The sequence below is a fragment of the Anoplophora glabripennis genome, unplaced genomic scaffold (assembly GCF_000390285.2).
Source record: "Anoplophora glabripennis isolate ALB-LARVAE unplaced genomic scaffold, Agla_2.0 scaffold179, whole genome shotgun sequence".
NCBI classification, from domain to species: domain Eukaryota; kingdom Metazoa; phylum Arthropoda; class Insecta; order Coleoptera; family Cerambycidae; genus Anoplophora; species Anoplophora glabripennis.
In genome coordinates this window covers 402,051-420,299 of record NW_019416483.1, presented here as the reverse complement: position 1 = coordinate 420,299, position 18,249 = coordinate 402,051, and the positions used below count along the sequence as shown (strand labels likewise).

The window sequence follows — 18,249 nt, the reverse complement described above, 5'->3', positions numbered from 1 at the left end:
GTAATTAAACTTTTCAAACAGCATAATGCAGCGGATTTTAACAAAAGATCAAAAGAAAATATTGTAAAGTTATAAGTGCAGATTATAGGCAATCTTTAGCAGCTGTTGCAAACTTGACATATTTATGTCACACATAATACACATTATATAATAATAAATTTACATTAGATGTTATATTATATACAGGAGATTTTAACATTAGGTTAATTCTAGAGAATTGGAAATAAAATATTAAATGAGATATGATTGACAAACGCGATACTCAAAAATTAAGCTGAGAAAGAATATAAGAACTTCTTGACCAAATTATGCTATAGGTTGTAAATAAATCTGACAGAACATCACCTTTTTTATAAAGACTGAATATTACACCTAGTTGTTAGTGGCTGCGGTTTAAACTGATTTTCGCAAGGCTTTTGACAAGGTTGACTACGACATATTAATAAATAAGCTTTTGCATGGGAGGAGTATCTGATACTTATATTACTCCAACATGATATCGTTGCACCTCTTGAATGAAGTTATGCAAATAAACTTGAGTGTAATAATACAGCACTGCTATAATGTAACGTTTATCTATTGATTCTAAACTGTCATACAAATATCAAAAAATGACTGCCTCTGTTTACCGAGCGGTACGTTTTGTTATTAGAAAACCAAACAATTTTCGGAACATTAGTTCAATTATTTTATTTTATAGGTAGATTTGAGTTTGAATATAGTTCACTGTTAGAGAAAGTTCAGAAGAAGCTTCCTTTATTTTTAAAACGATAACAGACCGTCAGATTTATCATTCGGAGTATTGATTTATGTAAGGTATTTAAAATTAATACACTTTATACTCGACGTCTCTCAGATACAACGTTGTCAAAGTACTAAATGCCTTTGTTGATGACTGATACTCTGTCTTTGATATGGTATTTTAATACCAATCCTAGGAATGTAAGGATACATGAACATTTCTATATTTCGTGCGTAGAAAAATCCAGTTCCACATATTAATGTTCCGACTAATTAATTAGGTTTCTTGTAAATTTAATGCAGACATCTTCAATTCCTTTAGCTTATTTTAAAATCTATTAATGATATATATCCTGTTGATAATTTATGATAGTGAATCATGTACCCGTTTTAAGTACTCTATAATATGTATAATAAATAAATGGATATTCATACTTCACTGATGTTAAGAACGATATTGTATGAATGGTGTGACAATCAATATTTCTCAATATTAAAGTGGATATTCGGAAGAGTAGTCCGTTTATCACTACGGTACTATGAAACATCTCGTTATTTTTCTTTGGTCCATTCACAAAACTCTTTAAATTTCACGTATGAATGGCATTGAACAGTTTTTAGTAGTCTATGTACTATACATCCTGGAATCAAGTACTGTTTAATTTCATAAAGGACGATATAGGGATTTTGAAGAAAAGCCAGAAGGCGAGAATTTTTTTCATTGACAGAGTAATATTACAAGTTAACATCATAAAAGATTCCTGAGATTGTGTTTTTTCGAAATAACAACGGCACATTAAAAATAAGGATTCAGAATAGGAGGTGTCTAAAATAGTGAACGACATAATATTCCGGAAAAAAATATACATATATTGAGAGGTCGTCTGTTTAAAAAAATATGTATATCATGCTTTCTTCGACTAATGCTACAACTTTTGTCTGAAAAATTGTTCTGAATGTGACGAATAATTTCCCAGATATTATGTTGTCTTCATTAAAATGGGATACCTGGTATATGCGCAAATAAAGGAAACTATACAAAGTATAACTTTAAGTGTGTTTTTTTTCTTGGTGATAATACGTGTTCCCCAGAATACTAATCTAAATAGTTTTTTTTTTAGTCAAATTTTAGTTTCATTCGTTCCTTAAACTGTACTTAAATTATTTATCTACGCCGCTGGGCATTTCCAGAACTCAGTTGTATGTACGCGCTTATCAATATTTCCTGCTGCTACTTTTTTAAACCAATTTATTTGAAACTAGTGAAGTGACAGATAGTGAAACTGCCGTGGAAAATTATTTTATAAAATCAGATTGCTCTTCTATGACTTTGCGACGTGTTATTTTTGTCACCATATTTTTCATATATCAATGTGGACGAAACGCCGAAACAAACAAAAAAATCAAGTATTTTTAAAAATTTTATATTTTTTACATGGTTTATTAATTATTAACTAATATTGGTATGTGTACAGGCATACATTACAAATTTTACATTTCCTTTTTAATGTGTTTCGTAAGGCTATTGAATTATCTGGATAACGCTGTAATCTAAATTGAAAATAATTTTTTTTATTATTATTATTATTTAAATAAAAATATATTTTAAATTCAAGTTTTTAATAAAAAATATTTGTTGCAATTTTTTAAGCACTATGCTTAGTTTCTAAATCTGAATGTCAATGACCTCTAGCAATGTTTAGGTGAACTATCTACATAATATCAATACATCTGATGTGATATGAGAACAGGGCGCTAGGTGGACAAAAAACAAACTGTCAACGTTAATTTGGTGGAATAAACAATCTCGTATTATAACCTAGGTCACTCTGACTCTGAAAGTAGCACCATATATTTTTTGAACCATAAAATTGATTATTGCATTATCCAATTCACTTACTGATACTATAGATATTATTGCAAACAATGAATGCAATCTACAAACTATATTGTTGCCAACGATCAATGCAGCAAGTTTGGCATTTAGCACATGTCAAAAATATTAATTAGCAACTTTTCGAAGTCATCCGATAAATTTTTTTCTATAAACATTTCACAAAAGTTATTGTTTTTATTGCAATAATCTGCTCATATTACTTTGTACCCATCATCAGCAGAACTAAATCGGATCGCTATTAGTAGGAAAGAATTGATTTCCGGACTCAAAGTACTGTGGAGACTTGGTCAGTAACACAAAAGCAACAATTTCAGCCAATTTGACCGATTGTGGGCCCACAAGACCGTGCGGCGTCCTTTGATTACAATGCATAGCATGAAAGTGCGGTTAACAAATTTCAATTTTCACTATTGAATTTGAGAACACAAACTAACGATATGCGTTTCTAAAAGTCAAAGATTGCCTTAATATAACATTTTGCAGGTGCATCACAAATAAAAGACTTAACTCTAAGTGAGTACTGACAATTGTTATAAGAAAAACCATTATTTATTAAATTTGTAATTTCATCGGTAAACTGTTTCAAAAAGAAATTAGCATCTTTTGGTTTTTCGTATCCATGATAAAGACTGATCATTTCAACATTTTTCATATCACAAATACTGAACAAGATAGGGTAAAATTGGCTCCCGGAGCTTTTAGAAATGGGTAAGCCGGCAATATTGACATTTATCACAATATTATTTGGACAATTTGGGAATTTTAATAAAAGGTTTTTAATACCATTTTCTAATTCAAAATGAAAATATTGACCAGGTTCAACAATTTCAACAATAGTATGTTTGGGAGTCTGTAAAAGGGTCCTTGAATCAAGAGGTAATTCATTATGGATCGGCTTTAATATTTTTAAAAGATCATTTACGGCAGTATGGGTAATACTGTCTTTTACAGCCCATTCTGCCAATTGTAAAGGCAAGGCGATAGATTGAATATTTTGAGTAACAGGTTCCACATTTATACTACTATTGATATTAATACTATCACTAGGTTCAAATTCAAAAAATGAAATATCATCTTCTAAACTTAAGGAATAAACCTCGGAATGAGCAATAAAATAATTAGCATTACATTCATCATTTCGGTCATTTAGAGAATTTGGGTTCTGATTTGGGTACAACTTCACCGAAGTTAATAAGCTGTCTCGAGATTTAACTAAAGCTTCAAACGATCAACCTCAATTTAAAGTTGCTCCCTGTCTATTCTGAACATGATTTAATTATTGTGTTTAAGAAATATCTTTTTAAAATTTAAGGGCAGATTCCACCATTTACCTACTGTATTTATTATTAAATCCATGATGCAAGCTCTGCAACTGCAACACGCCAACGCTGTTGCATTCAAAAACTGATTTATATTGTTTACATCGAAAATTGAACATTACTGAGTAACGATGTTAAAATTCGCGTCATGTAAATTGCCCTTTCCATGAAATATTTGATATAAAACTGGATTGATCAATTTTTAAACTTCAGGAAACCAGCTGCTGACAAAATTTTGTTTTCCATTTCAATGATCACAACTTAACACAATATTCATAATCCTAAAAATTTCATATATTTTTCACTTAGTAATAATTCAAACTTTAAACGAATTTGTGGTTGTGTATGAAAGATAATGGCACATAATTATAAATTATCAACCAAATAATAAATATTTTAGGTCATTCTTTATCTTATCTTAATAAATGTCGAAGGTTTTCTGCCAGAAGGGCTATCAACCAAAACATTATTTTTCAGGATCTAATAAAAACGTTTCAAAAATCAGTAGTAAAATTTAAGTTTGTTTATTACCTTACGTAACTGTTGATTAGTATATTTATCGCATATTATTATTTGCTTAGCGAATTATTTGAGAACAACAGGTACAAATTTGACTAGGTACTTTAACTTGTAACTGAAGTGTAACCGTATGTAAACACAACAGAAAAATTGAGGTTATGAACGCCAACTAACTCAACGCATACTCGTGAATGCCATAAAATTTTATCATGCCAGAAAGCCATATGTTCATACGACCTAGAAAATATATGTACAGTTTCATTACAAAGGGACGTATGTATGTATCTTCTGCCAGGTTAATCGAGGTAATAATTCTTCAAACGACCAAGAAAAGGATTGCGTGGCGCTGTTATTATTGGTGTGGTAGATACGACCTTTTGTCGCGACAAACTTATGGTATTGGGTATCAAAGTTAGCTCATAAACCCAAAATGGCACCTTTGTGGATACTGCCTTTTGGCAGGAAATCCTCGATATATAATTGGGTATTTACTTTGCTCTATGCAGGGTGTTCTGAAAGTCCGTCAGGAAACTCCGGGTAGTTTCCTACGGATTAAAATGATAGCAGTATGTAATGAAATTTTTTTTCGAATTTAAAAATTACATACTGCTATTATTTTAATCCGTAGAACCACCTCCCGGAGTTTCCTGACGGAGCTCTCAAAACACCCTGTAGAACTCATCTTTTTAGCTACTTAATTAATCAAGTCAAATAATTAAGAAGTAGGTACATTGTTAATGATCGTTTTAAAGATTACGCATGCAATTATTAGAATAGAAATTCTTCCCTATATAATGCAACATATTTTATAAATTTTTACTATTTTCTAGACACCTGACAGTTACAAAGGATGTAATTAAAAGCCTTTATACTACTTATACCGGATACATTTCCGTGGTTGGTGAACATTCCAATGTATATTTATTAGGCATAAAAAGTAACCCAATAATATCAGCTTTCCGGTAGTAATTATAGATCAGAAAAACATACAGCATGTCCTAATAAAAAACAGAACACCCTTCTAAATTTTGTTAAGACCCACAATTTCAGTGAACTTTATATGCATACCAAATAGTACAAACCAGTTCTAAAAATATTCTTTGGATGTCCAGAGAGATATACTCTCATGTACGGAATTTTATAAGTCAGAAAATCCTCCAAATATCGATAACCCAAACCTCTTTGTGACTGGTCGCATCTAATGATTCCAATTGATGGATTGACATATAAAATGATGGCAGATTTTTTATAGAAGAAAAAATTTATATTCCTGAAATGTGTAGGTTCTTGTAAAGATCCAACTATTTAATGTTTATTTATTTAGCAAGGCGTACTTTTATAGATTAAATAATCACATGTTAGTCAACCACAAAGTGGAAATTATATTAGATAGATTTTTGTTACGAATTTTCAACAATTATTAACTTTAAAACAGTATAAATGGTTATTTAACTTGTAGTTAAGTAATCTGCCAGCAATTTCATGGTATATCTAAAAATATGGGCTAAAGTTAAGAGCTTACAATAGGTTTTAAAAGTAACAGTTCTACGCAAATGAAGACTTAAAAACTGCATAATCTAAAGTGAATAAATGCACTCACTAAAATAATTTTCACTTGAATTAAAAATTGCACACAATGACATCATAAAACCAAAAACAACGCTATGGATGGACCAATATGACGACTACGACTTTATAGATGAAATATAACACCGGTCAACATTTAGTTTGAAAAAAAACACTGGATTCTACCTTGATACCCAGGGGTTTTTGGGGTCGCTGATTCCCATACCGGTCGAATAAACACTATAACCTCAGGTTCAAGGTCATTTGAAGGTCATACTAAGAAAAGGAGGTTGAAAACATTTGAAAAAATTCATACATAGGTTTTTTGTGTCGGTGATTCTGAATCCACGTCGGTTGACCTCAATCACCTCATATTGAAGGTCGCTTGAAGTTTAAAGTAACAATAGGAAATGAGTCTGTATTTTCTCTCTATCCATCTACCTGACATCCTGCCTTTCTGTCGGTAATTTTGTCTATCTTCAGGTCTGACTAAACGACTAAATGTTTCTATCTATCTGCATCTCTGAAACTTCATTTTCTTCATTCTTATCTTGATTGGTTCCCAGAAAATTTGGGAGCTTTTAGTGAAGAACAAGTAGAAAGGATGCACCAGGACCTGAATGAATTTAAACAAAGATATCAAGGTGTTTGGAGGAAGTATATATTAGAAAACTATGGCTAGAATCTAAAGAGAGAAATAAAACATATAAATGAAAAGCGATCCTAAGACCAGTACAGGGACAAAGTAAGCGTACTCGGCCAAATTTCGATTAATACAGTAATGCTGAGAGAAGAGACTTGATTTGTTGGAGGCTTTCAAAAGTTTTTTTTAATCTAGTGTTTGTACAATCACGTAAAACCGAGAGAGGATAGTATGGAAGAAGACAAACTGACAAGGAGGCAGACAGACTGTCAGTGGCACTTTTAGACAGAGGGTGGCAGAAAAACAGTCAGATAGAAACATTTAGACATTTAGTCAGAGAGGCATGTAGACAAAATTACCGACAGAAAGGTTGGTAGAAAGGCAGGATGTCAAGCAGATGGACAGAAAGAAAATTCAGGCGGACCATAAATTCAGACTAATAAGCAAACAAGCAGGTGTGCAAGTAAAAAGGCAGACAGATAAACAGACAAAAGTAGGCAGGTGAACATTCGTAACAATTTTTTCAAATTTTTTCACCTCCTATGCTTATTTTAACCTTCAAACGACCTTGAACATGAGGTGATAGAGATCAACCGACATCGGATTTAGACTCAGCGACTCAAAAAACCTATGAATGAATTTTTTCTGATTTTTTCAACTTTTCTCAGTTTGACCTTCAAATGACCTTGAACCTGACGTGGTAGAGCTTAACCGACCTCGGCATCAGAATCAGTGGCCCCAAAAACCCCTGGGTACCTAGGTAGGGTCCGGTGTTTTCTTCCAAACTAAATATTGACCTGTGTTATTATTTGATTTGTGCAAAATAGATTATATTGTGAATTTTACAGTATTTGAAAAGACATAAAGACTTTTATACTTAAAATTTTACCTTAGTTTCTAACAAATACGGTCTGAAAAACATTTCTATATACTTACAATTCCAGAGCGGACATTTAATTACATCACTTTGGGGTGCTTCCAATCGAAGTTTGCTCGATTGCGGCACTTGACGTCTCTTTTAAAATAAAAGAGTGTGTGATTTTGCGACCCTTATCTGCCGCTATTTGCGGAATATGCATTGTCACGTTGATCGATGAGAGCGTAAAAAGGTTCTTACGGGATGTTTGTTATAACGGTGCTATATACGACGAGAATATCAATGAACTTCATCTCTTTACCGCAGTATTTAATTTGAAAGGTGAGGATTTTGTGAGTAATATCGGGCAACAAATCAAAATCATGGTTAAAATCATATTCTACCGATAGACTGGGTGTCTCCATAATGAAATTGGAACTCCCACTATGACATGATTCTTTGGAAGATAATTTTTGTAATATATTTTTTCGGCAACCGTCCGGGAAGTGGCTACTTCCCGGACGCTTTTTCTTTGAGAAAATAGCATTTTTTCGGCCTAGTCCGGGAAGTACGCACTTCCCAGACTAGGCCGGGAAGAATCACATCGTTGTTGTCATTGTGAATATGAAAATCTTGGAAGGTATAACATAACAGATTATTCGTGAATTACAAAAAAGGAAAATGTTCGATTCAGCCCGTTGGTATCCACTGTTTCGGGAATCTCGGATTAAGAATTGCAGAATTTTTAAATTTACCCAATCCTAAAAATTACACAGGCCATAGCATGTGTCGAACTTCAGCGACGATATTTGCTGATAATGGTGGAAACATCACAAATTTGAAGAGACACGGTGGATGGAAGTCTACCAATGTCGCTGAAGGATATATAGACAAATTAAACCCTTTCAATATTAGCAATTGCTCAAATTTTACTATAAATCTTAATATAAATAAGAATTAGAATGTTTCTGTTAGTACCTATCTTCTGTTCGAATTTCAATATTTAATACAAATAAGAATTAAAATGTTCGAAATTTTGTTCTACAAAAAAATATAATAAAGAAATGTGTCTCATTAATTTGTTATTCTACATGGTTGCCAAAAAAAATAGTGTACGCAACACGTCCGAAAACAGTTTTTTTGAACTCGCAGACTTCCAGGACTCGCCTACGGCTCGTCCTAGAATTTTGTCAACTCGTCCAAAAAAACAGTATTTTCCGGACTTATTTTACGTAAATAACTATTTTTAATTTCTTCTTCAGTTAGGTACTAAATAATAATTTATATAAAAAGAAAATTAAAACCGTTTATGATAAAATTTTTACTTTACTAAAATAAATAAATAAATATCGGGACATGTATCTTTAAATCATATAAACAAAAAAAATTATATATGTTACAGGATGTCCCGGTAGTCTAAAATTTAAATTTTATTTTATCTAAACTACGAAAACAATTTAATTCGGATTACAAAAATATTGGCCTAAGAGTTGTTTCAAGTGAAACACTCGGTATATATTGTTATGAAAATATATAAAATATTTATTTTGTGTGATGTGGTTTTAATAAATTTAATTTAATTTGATTTAATTTAATTTAATTTAATTTAATTTAATTTATGTATTGAGCGTTGCGTTGTTTTTGGTTTTGTTTCTGTAATTGATTTTTTTTTAGATTAACTGTAAATTGTTTAATACAAACCTTTATTTTATTCACCTCGTATATTAATTTTTTTTTATCCCTTGCTAGCTATCACTCAGATATTTGTTTTAATTTGAATCTCAGGAGTCGGTTATGTAACATTCATTCATAAACTCGCAATGCAGCACGCCAGAAAATAGAGTTTTTACAATTTTATACAATATTTATTTAAATTCATTAAGGAGATTATAAGAAAACAAAATTTTCAACTGGTTGGCTTTAAATCAGAAATGACTTCGTATAAATGAAATTTTTTTTAAGTTGAACAATCATAAAGAATATTTTGGGTTTTCTGCACCTTTCCTTATCCTACAACAATTTTTACAACACAAGGACTGGGTATTTTTCCTTTTTATTTTCAAAATTTTTACTGTTTTAATTCTCTTGATACTACCATAACCACTCGTCCGTGTATTGTATTGCATATCTTAACTTATACAAATTTAATTCACACGATTTGACGTTTAGATTAAGATGGCCGTCCTTTTTAAACACTTGTTTTGAGCTCATTCAATATTAGAGTTTTTAAAGCTAGTTTTTGGATTGCTAGTATGTAAATTTGTGCAGGTAAGTCCTGTTATATTAATTTTTCCTTTTCTAAGGTATACTGTATTAATACTTTGTTATTTGTAAGCTATAGCTATGAATTAATACTTTAGTGCACTTTATTTTTCAAATTTTTAGGTACCTGTTGGTTACTGGGTACTTCTTTCCTTGTTGGAAACGCTGACGATGTCTTTTGTACCAATTATGGGCCACTGGAACACCTCTCCGGATACTGCCTGATATTAATTGTTGCAAAATTTTTCTTCACTGTCGACTTTCTTTATGTGGATTTTGAAGACAAACGATTTTCGATGTTACTAGTAAGTTTTAATTTACTTCTTGACTGTTTTTTCTTGAATTATTTAATTTTTGTTGGAGCTACTTCTCCTCTCTAGCTTTTTACTAAAAAACCAAGCCGTAACTAGTAAATAAACATTTGTTTTTTCACCTTCTGGAAATTTCTAGTGTTTATTTTTCCTTAAGGTCCCTTCACATATATTCCAGTCTTTGGACGTCCTTTTTTCACAACACTTTCACTGCACATTTGTTACAATATCCTTTTATTTTTAACATATAAATTTATTACTTATTATTAAATATTCCTTATTTTCTGTTCTTTTTTCCTAGGTCATTTTCTGGTACTTGTAAAGCCAACTTTAGTTTTGACATTTGATAAAATTTATAATTTAATTTGACATTTGATAATAAAATTTCATAATTGACTTCAGTTCATTTAAGATATCTTCTCTACAGTTACTCGTCTACCCAAATTATGCATATCAAATTCATCTATGAATATTGGGCTGTCTTTTGATATATGTCACTCTGGTTTTATAATATGTTTTCTCATAGTATTTCTTGTGAACAAGTGTCGCTGTCATGCATTCTTTTAAAAATTTATTTTATATTTGTGAATTAAATTTAAAATTATCAATTTAATACTATGTGATATCCTTTATAATTACTTCTTTTATATTCAGAGTCTTTATATTAACAATTTTATGCTATTTTATTGTTTGCTATATTAATAATTATTTTTTTATTTTTGGACTAAAGTTCGGTCAGGTAATTTTTCAATCGTGATTTCTGTTTACATTTTCAATTCATTACAATATTTACACATTTTCTTATGATTACAGTGATATAGGTTTAATGGAAACATCGCCAATAGTAAGAAAAATGTACTGGTAAATCACATACAATTCCCTGACCCTATTACTTTATAATAGAAAGAGGTTCATTTCTGTAAGAGATAGTTGATAGAACTACTTGATGTTAATGAAGACCACAAGGAAAATGTATCCAAAGTAAATTGTAGATAGTGTTGGTGTTAAAAAAATGTTTCTTTAACAGAAACCATTGCAAACGGTTTTTATTCATGACCTTAAATTTCAATCAAAGCAAATCAAATCCCATAAATAAATTCGGAAAATTTAATAAGTTGCGAGAAATATAAGAGAGGCTATAAAACACTCGAAAGTCGTAATAAGTATAAATTGGAATTGGAATTTAAGTATTTCCAAAAAAAACTGCAGGTTTAGTTTTCTCACTATTACTGAGTAAGAAAATAAAAAAAATATGGAAAATACGCATTGGTACATGAGTATTTTCAAGGACGTAAAAAATAACCTGGTTTTATTAGGTTTTGGATAAAATACTACTGTTTCAATTTTTCAATAATTGGTTCCTAGGAAAACGTATCAGGCTTAGTCATAGTTTCCAAGTATGCTCGTTCCTAGTGTCTATTGATTTGCTTTTTTACATGTTAGATTAATGGCCTGTACACCGTCATGTAAATCGGAATATTTTAGATATAAAAATTGATACCTATTAATGTTGAAAATAAATTGACAATAATTGATTGCATTTATAACGTCAACATTTATCGAGTTTCGATTCACTTAATTTATTATTATTTAAAATTGATATAGTCAAGGGTTTTTCAGCTTCAATTTAAAGTTCTCTATTAATATAATATAATATAATATAGTATAATGTATTTGATTCAGTTAATTTCTGCTAATCGCTGTCAATGATCATGAATGCTTTCTTTGCAAATCACGCCTTCCCTACCATTTGGAAGGAAGCTTCTGTTCATAATTTGAGAATGAATGTTACATTTTCTGTCGAACGTGATCCCAAACTACCATTATGGTCTTATCAAATCAGGTAATAACGATTGGTCTTTTGACGCTAAACTTCTTGCAGCGATTATTTATTTAGCCTTTGCTAAAGCATTTAATACAGTGCCTATGAAGGTTGTTGCACAAACTCAAACATATTACAATTCGTAGTGTTTTGTTGAGTGATAGGATTTTTATTGTTAACGCTTGCAATTCTTTCTCGTTTATGCGTCTAGTAATTACTGGCGTACCGCAAGGGTTAGCTTTGAGATCTTTCTTGTCCTTATGGTTCCAGATCTAGTGCTCTAAAGTATCCTTTTATGCTGACGATACCAAACTGTTTGCAAACCCTTTACTAAATCAAACTTCACTTTGACGAGATCTGAATAACACCGCACTGTGAAGACTAGATGCATCCAGAAAGAGGTGTCTAATGCCTTAAAAAAATCGTCACTACTCTTGCAAAGTATACAACAAAAACTTCTTAGAATGACCCTGGTGTTATTATTATTATAGAAGACCTTTTCATGGTCTGACATAGCATGTGTCGGCAAAAATCAAGTTCCAGGCTTCATCTTTTGAAAACTCTTGCAAGAGCAGATTTTTATGTTTCTCTTTGTGAAGAACGCCAATTTTGTGAGGCAAAAATGTTACGCGACTCTCTTTTGGAAGTATTCGGCCAAATTATGAAGAAAGACACATGTTTTTCTCTGATCACATTCCACATGGGTCAGCTGTCGTTTGTCTACGCACTTTATCTGCCTCCAAAAAGAGATATAATCCCTGGTAAAGCCACTATGACGTGTACCTGGCATGCTATATTAAATGTCATGTATTTATAAACAAAGTGTTTTTACTATTGTTTAATGTTGTGTAATTTTCGGTATATATTGAAATTAACTACAAAATATATAATACGTAATTTCGCGATCAGCAAAGTATTGCCAACTGTACCGTGTATAATTGTTCTAATTTATTGATTATGTGGCTTACACAATGACAAAACTCTGACTTTATTAAATGGCCTGGTCCTGATAAAACACTTGATTAACTAATCGTCCGGTTAAAATAATCAGGAAGTATAATATTGATTAAAACTCTTTAGGTATTTTGAAAAATGTCACAGCCCTGATTACTCGACAAAGATTAATTTAATGTTGGCAGTTTAAAATTTAGATTTAGAATTTTTTATATTCTTTAAATATAACTACCTAAAAAGTTTATATTTTATAAAAATCTATTATTAAGTACGAATTGCTGATAGTTTGTCACTCTCAAATTTCTCAAGGCTTTAGGTTAGGTGTGAAAAAAATAACACATGCCCAATAAGAATGCCCATAAAGAGAATGAGATAGGAAGTTGATTATGTTATAAATAAGTTGTGCAGCGACAAACACTCTTGAATGGTGCCATTTGTTTTTCTATAACTTTCATAGATCACTAGACCATATTTTATCTTTTTTGTTAAATTTTTAACTATTAGAAGCCTTTTAACAGCATATACTAACCAACATACCTCTTAAAGGTAATAAAAAAGACTATTGGAGATTGAGAAAATTAAATATGGTGTCTGCGCCCATAAGAAAAAAGTTGACTGGTGTCAACCAAATCTTTGAAGGTATATTAAAATTCTAATAGCAATTTGTATAATACCAAAAAATGTTTAGAATTTCCTATATTAATGATTACAAAATTATTCAAAGAATAAAAAACAATATAATCAATTAAATTTTATTTACTTAATTTTATTTATGAACATGTATAATTCTACGGTCTCTTAAGTATTTATAGCGTCGAAATAAGTGGTCGCTACTCCAAAAACCGATATGACCTTGACATGTTCTTTCGACCTTTACCTCAAGATCAAGGTCACTAAGTATCTATTCAAAAGCTGTTACTCCCTCTGATTCCGAAGTTAAAAATAAAAAATTACTATAAAAATCAGCATTTGACTTTGAACAGACCTTGACCTTTGACCTTGAGGTCACGGTCAATGTCATATTCGGTTACAGAATTTTCTGCTCTTTACATTTCCAGTGTCGAAAAAAAGGTAGCCATTTTAAAAAACCGACAAGATCTTGATATGACCTTGAACCTTGACCTCAAAGTCAAGGTTACCATCGGATGCGCCGTGAAAATGCTGAGACTTTTGTCTTCAACATTTATCCCAAAAATATTTTCCCGCTAAAATTTTTGGAAGTTTCTATACTTTTAATTAACCCCGTATATTATCAGCAATATTTTTCTCAAAAACTCAACAATTCTTAAATAAATTACAGATATTTTTAAACAGACATTAACAAATTTCTTAATATGTGCTCGATATTAAGTCCCTAAACAACAGAGACATAAACAATGACTTCAACTAATTTAATAAAAAAGTAGTAGTCGTTCTGTACCAAGTAAAAATTATTCACATTTTTGTTGTCACTTGATAATTTTTTGAAGTTTTTTTTTAATATCCGTCAAAGTTTCATGTCATATTCAATTTTTTTTAGTGCTTTAAAGTACATAGTAATTTTAATCAAATTAATTCATCGTTAGTCACTTTTTCGTAAATCGTATTAGCTCTGAAAACAAATAATGATAAATAAACTAGATATGTTCCGGATATACTCCTGAAGTATTGGACATTTATTTACCCATACAAGTTTTTCCAAACCACTAGCAGAAAATTGTGAAATACATGTTAACTATCAATCAACCAGTCAGGAAAATTAGCCCAATAAAAAGACATAATAATAAATCATATGCCTAACTAAAGGGATCTGGAGGATAAAAACGAGATTGCCGAACGCAGATATTCATACTAGTGGAAGGTCGAGAACCAATTTATCGAATATTGTTTTACCATCGAAATTCCTTTCGTTAATCTAATAGAAACGTAATGTACCGTACACAAATTATTCCAATGAATAATTCTGTGTACGGTACACGTATACGAATCTTAGTGGGTCTATAAATTTTGATAACAGAATATTCCATTAAATTGCTCGTACATGTAGCATTTCCACTGCATCCTGGATACTTACTAGGAATGTATGAGCTTGTACGTATATATTTGTTAATATTTCAGGGGAATTGGTAGGAAACCTTACAGGTAATAAAATCTGAAAGTATAAGGCTTCGATTTTGCAAGCTATTCCATCTAAAGGGTCCACACACCCTCGAAAAATAAAGTCAGATAATACAACATTACAACGCGCGAATAATGGCGTATTTCTTGAGATTCAAAATTAGAAACTTTCGTTATACATGTTGATTCGTTTCTTATTGGTCAAACTGTAGCAAGGGTCAAATTATCTAAAAATAATACTAATATCTGTACCTTTTCTGAAAAAATGATTCGCCACTGACAAAATACAAAAACGATTATTTCTCAAAACCTCAAACCATTTTATATTTTAAAAAAATATCGTAAATTTCACCGTTTCAGAATAGAATGTAATAATATTTTTTTAATAAAATACATTTAATACAAATTTTTGCGGTATCTCACTTAAAACATATTTATCTGCAGCTCTGGTATAGTCTTTCCGATATCAACTGGAGAACCAAGAGTCTATAGTTTTTACGAAGTCAATTGAAGGACCTATAATTTCAAGGTATGTACCAAGCTCGGTCACTAAGCAGCAACTCGACATTGAAAGATTTGAAAAACTTGTTCCCATATTTATTTAGCCATACCCGTATACAGGTCTGGTCGAACTAAACGTGGAGGTGGTAAAAATGTATACGCCCAATTGAAGAATGCGAGCGCGGACAAACGAATTACAAATACAGCCTTTGACAATGGTCGACCAATTGCCCAGCAGTGCAGTGCAGCAATGCGGAATTTGGTGTGATTCAGGTAATTTTAATTTACACCTATTAATCATTATTATTACAATTGCGAGGGACAAATAATATTACTACAACATGGCATTTTGGAGGCCTTTTGAAACGGAACAAATCGAAATTTACCATCAATATAATAAAATTTTTTGAGGACATAAATAGTTAAAATATGTTGTTGGCCAAATGAATATATAATAGAAATGTTCTGCACATTATATACAAATTATTATAACATTTTACCTTTATCAGAAAACTTTTTTAGGGACACCTATGAAACTCATTAAATTTTATTGCCAGGCATTTTTTTACATGTTCAACAGACTTTGAAAAGATTATAACAATAAAATGCTCCAAATAAAAGTTACATCAAATAAATTTCACAGAATTTAACATTATTTTATATTATACAGGGTCTCGCATTTATTCTATGTTTTATTATTATTATTTTCAAGATTATTGCAACTTTTAATTTTCAATTAAATTGAATGCTGCTTTTATAAAGAAAACATTGGATTTATTGTATCCTTACGGTATTATTTAATGTGGATTATGTAAAATGGAGAGAAATTTTGAAAAAAAATTATCAATTTTGTATTCTTCCAGTGGTGTAACTTCATCACCCAAGCTTTCTAATACTCAGATAACAAATTTGGGGTAAAATTTTAACAATGGAACATTGTTAGTTTAGAAAATACATATTTAGAAAACATTTTTATCTCTCTCTTCTCCTTCTTCATCTTTTTAATTATACCTTAATTTTGTATAGTGCTCTTAGTGCATGAAACAAACCATTATATAATCTAGGTACTTGTTTCGTACATACCCCTTTTACATTTAAACGTTATGCACTTTATAACTTTTTTATTATTGCAAATAGAATCACTTTAGATTTTGGCTAATTTGTGAAGTTTCGGCCATGGCTTTGGCTGGTTCATTCAAAACAGATCGTCTATGGGACCCCTTAACTTCCAATTCTACGAATTACTAAAAAATGAAATATACGACTTTTTTACAATAAACACTAATAAAAGTCGCCAAATCAGTTTCGAATGTGAAAATAATAAGAGACTTAGGGTGGAAAAGATATTTTGATAATATAACCGAATGTATTACAAAAAAAAACAATAAAAAAATCAAATCAAAGGTGAATCGGTAATCGGATTAGGAATTAAAATATTATTTTTCAGGGCCGCTCATACATATGAATGATAAAAATGTCGAATTTCTGTTTTTTTTTTTCTCCTAATGCCACCTAATGAAGGTCGCTCTTTTTTACACTGATGAGAGGGTAGGGACAGCTACAAGTTTTATTGATAAGAACTGTTACATGTGACAAAAAAGTGGTACGACTTTAGAAGCACTACTTCTGTTCGAAACGACGATACAACTAATTCTAAGCTATACAGGGCGATTCACAACTTATCCAAAAAAATTTGGGAATAGATGCAGCATGAGAAATGGAATCAATATCGTAAAAAAAATTGTAAAATCCTTATAGTTTTCGAGAAAAAAAATATTGAAGTTATAGTACATTCAACCACTACATAACTGGACAACTGTAGTATCTAGCGTCATTCGCCACGTGGCCTCAGCGACTCCGAATACTGAATTCGGATTTTGCAATCCTCGTTGCGATATTTACCTGTTATCTGTGGTGTTTACAATACCTAGGTTTTTAGTAGCTAGTGTCAAAAATGGGTAGTTATTGTCAAAAATGGTTTGCGTGTACTCGGAGTTGATGGATATCGTTTTAATTTATGGTGTTAATTCGTAGAAACTGAGTACAACGGACCCCAATGTGTTTACACATTGGTGGATAAAATTTTGAATAATTGTTGTAACATCGGGTATGACAAATGATTTTATTATTTAGAAACACAAATTAATTTTATTAATTAATAAAGGCAAAATCAGTTTAATTTGCCGATATAAAATAGGTGCTATAAAATTCTATTTACATATTTCTTTCCTTGCGAAAGTTTTTGTCCGTTTTTATCACACCGCTATGCCGGCCGCCTTGTGCGAGGTCAGGTTTTACAGTGGACCAGTTTCCAGTGCCGTGCAGAAGTGTATTTTTAAATCATTTTCGAACTGCCCTTTTTGATTTTTTCTTTACAAAATTGTATTTGTAAGGCTCCCCTGTACATCCAGAATCCTTTTTTTTTGCTAAGTTCTGAATCACCCTGTATAGCACATCCACTGACATTTTATTTGAAGAGTAATCATTGCTTCTTTTTTATACGAACTGATTTTAATAAATGATAGAGAATCGATTTGGACTGCATTGTCTCTGACAAAACCAAATCATTTGTAGGTACATTCTATTTTTTGTGCGGATTCATTATTATTGTAATATGCATATATTATTATTCCAGGTCATTATGGGATATCTTGGAATTATTTTAGAAGGTTTAAAACTGACCATATGGTGCTAAAACTTTTAAATATAAAAGTGCAACCACCTCCAGCCAAATAAGACGTCCTTGTTTTTTTTACTTAAG

General features: G+C 31.0%; 1 protein-coding gene across 1 annotated transcript in view; it reads right to left on the bottom strand.

Annotated features, from left to right (window-relative positions):
• Positions 1 to 18,249, bottom strand: part of LOC108907722 — a 483,302-nt gene that overhangs the window by 398,921 nt on the left and 66,132 nt on the right. The window lies entirely within an intron of this gene.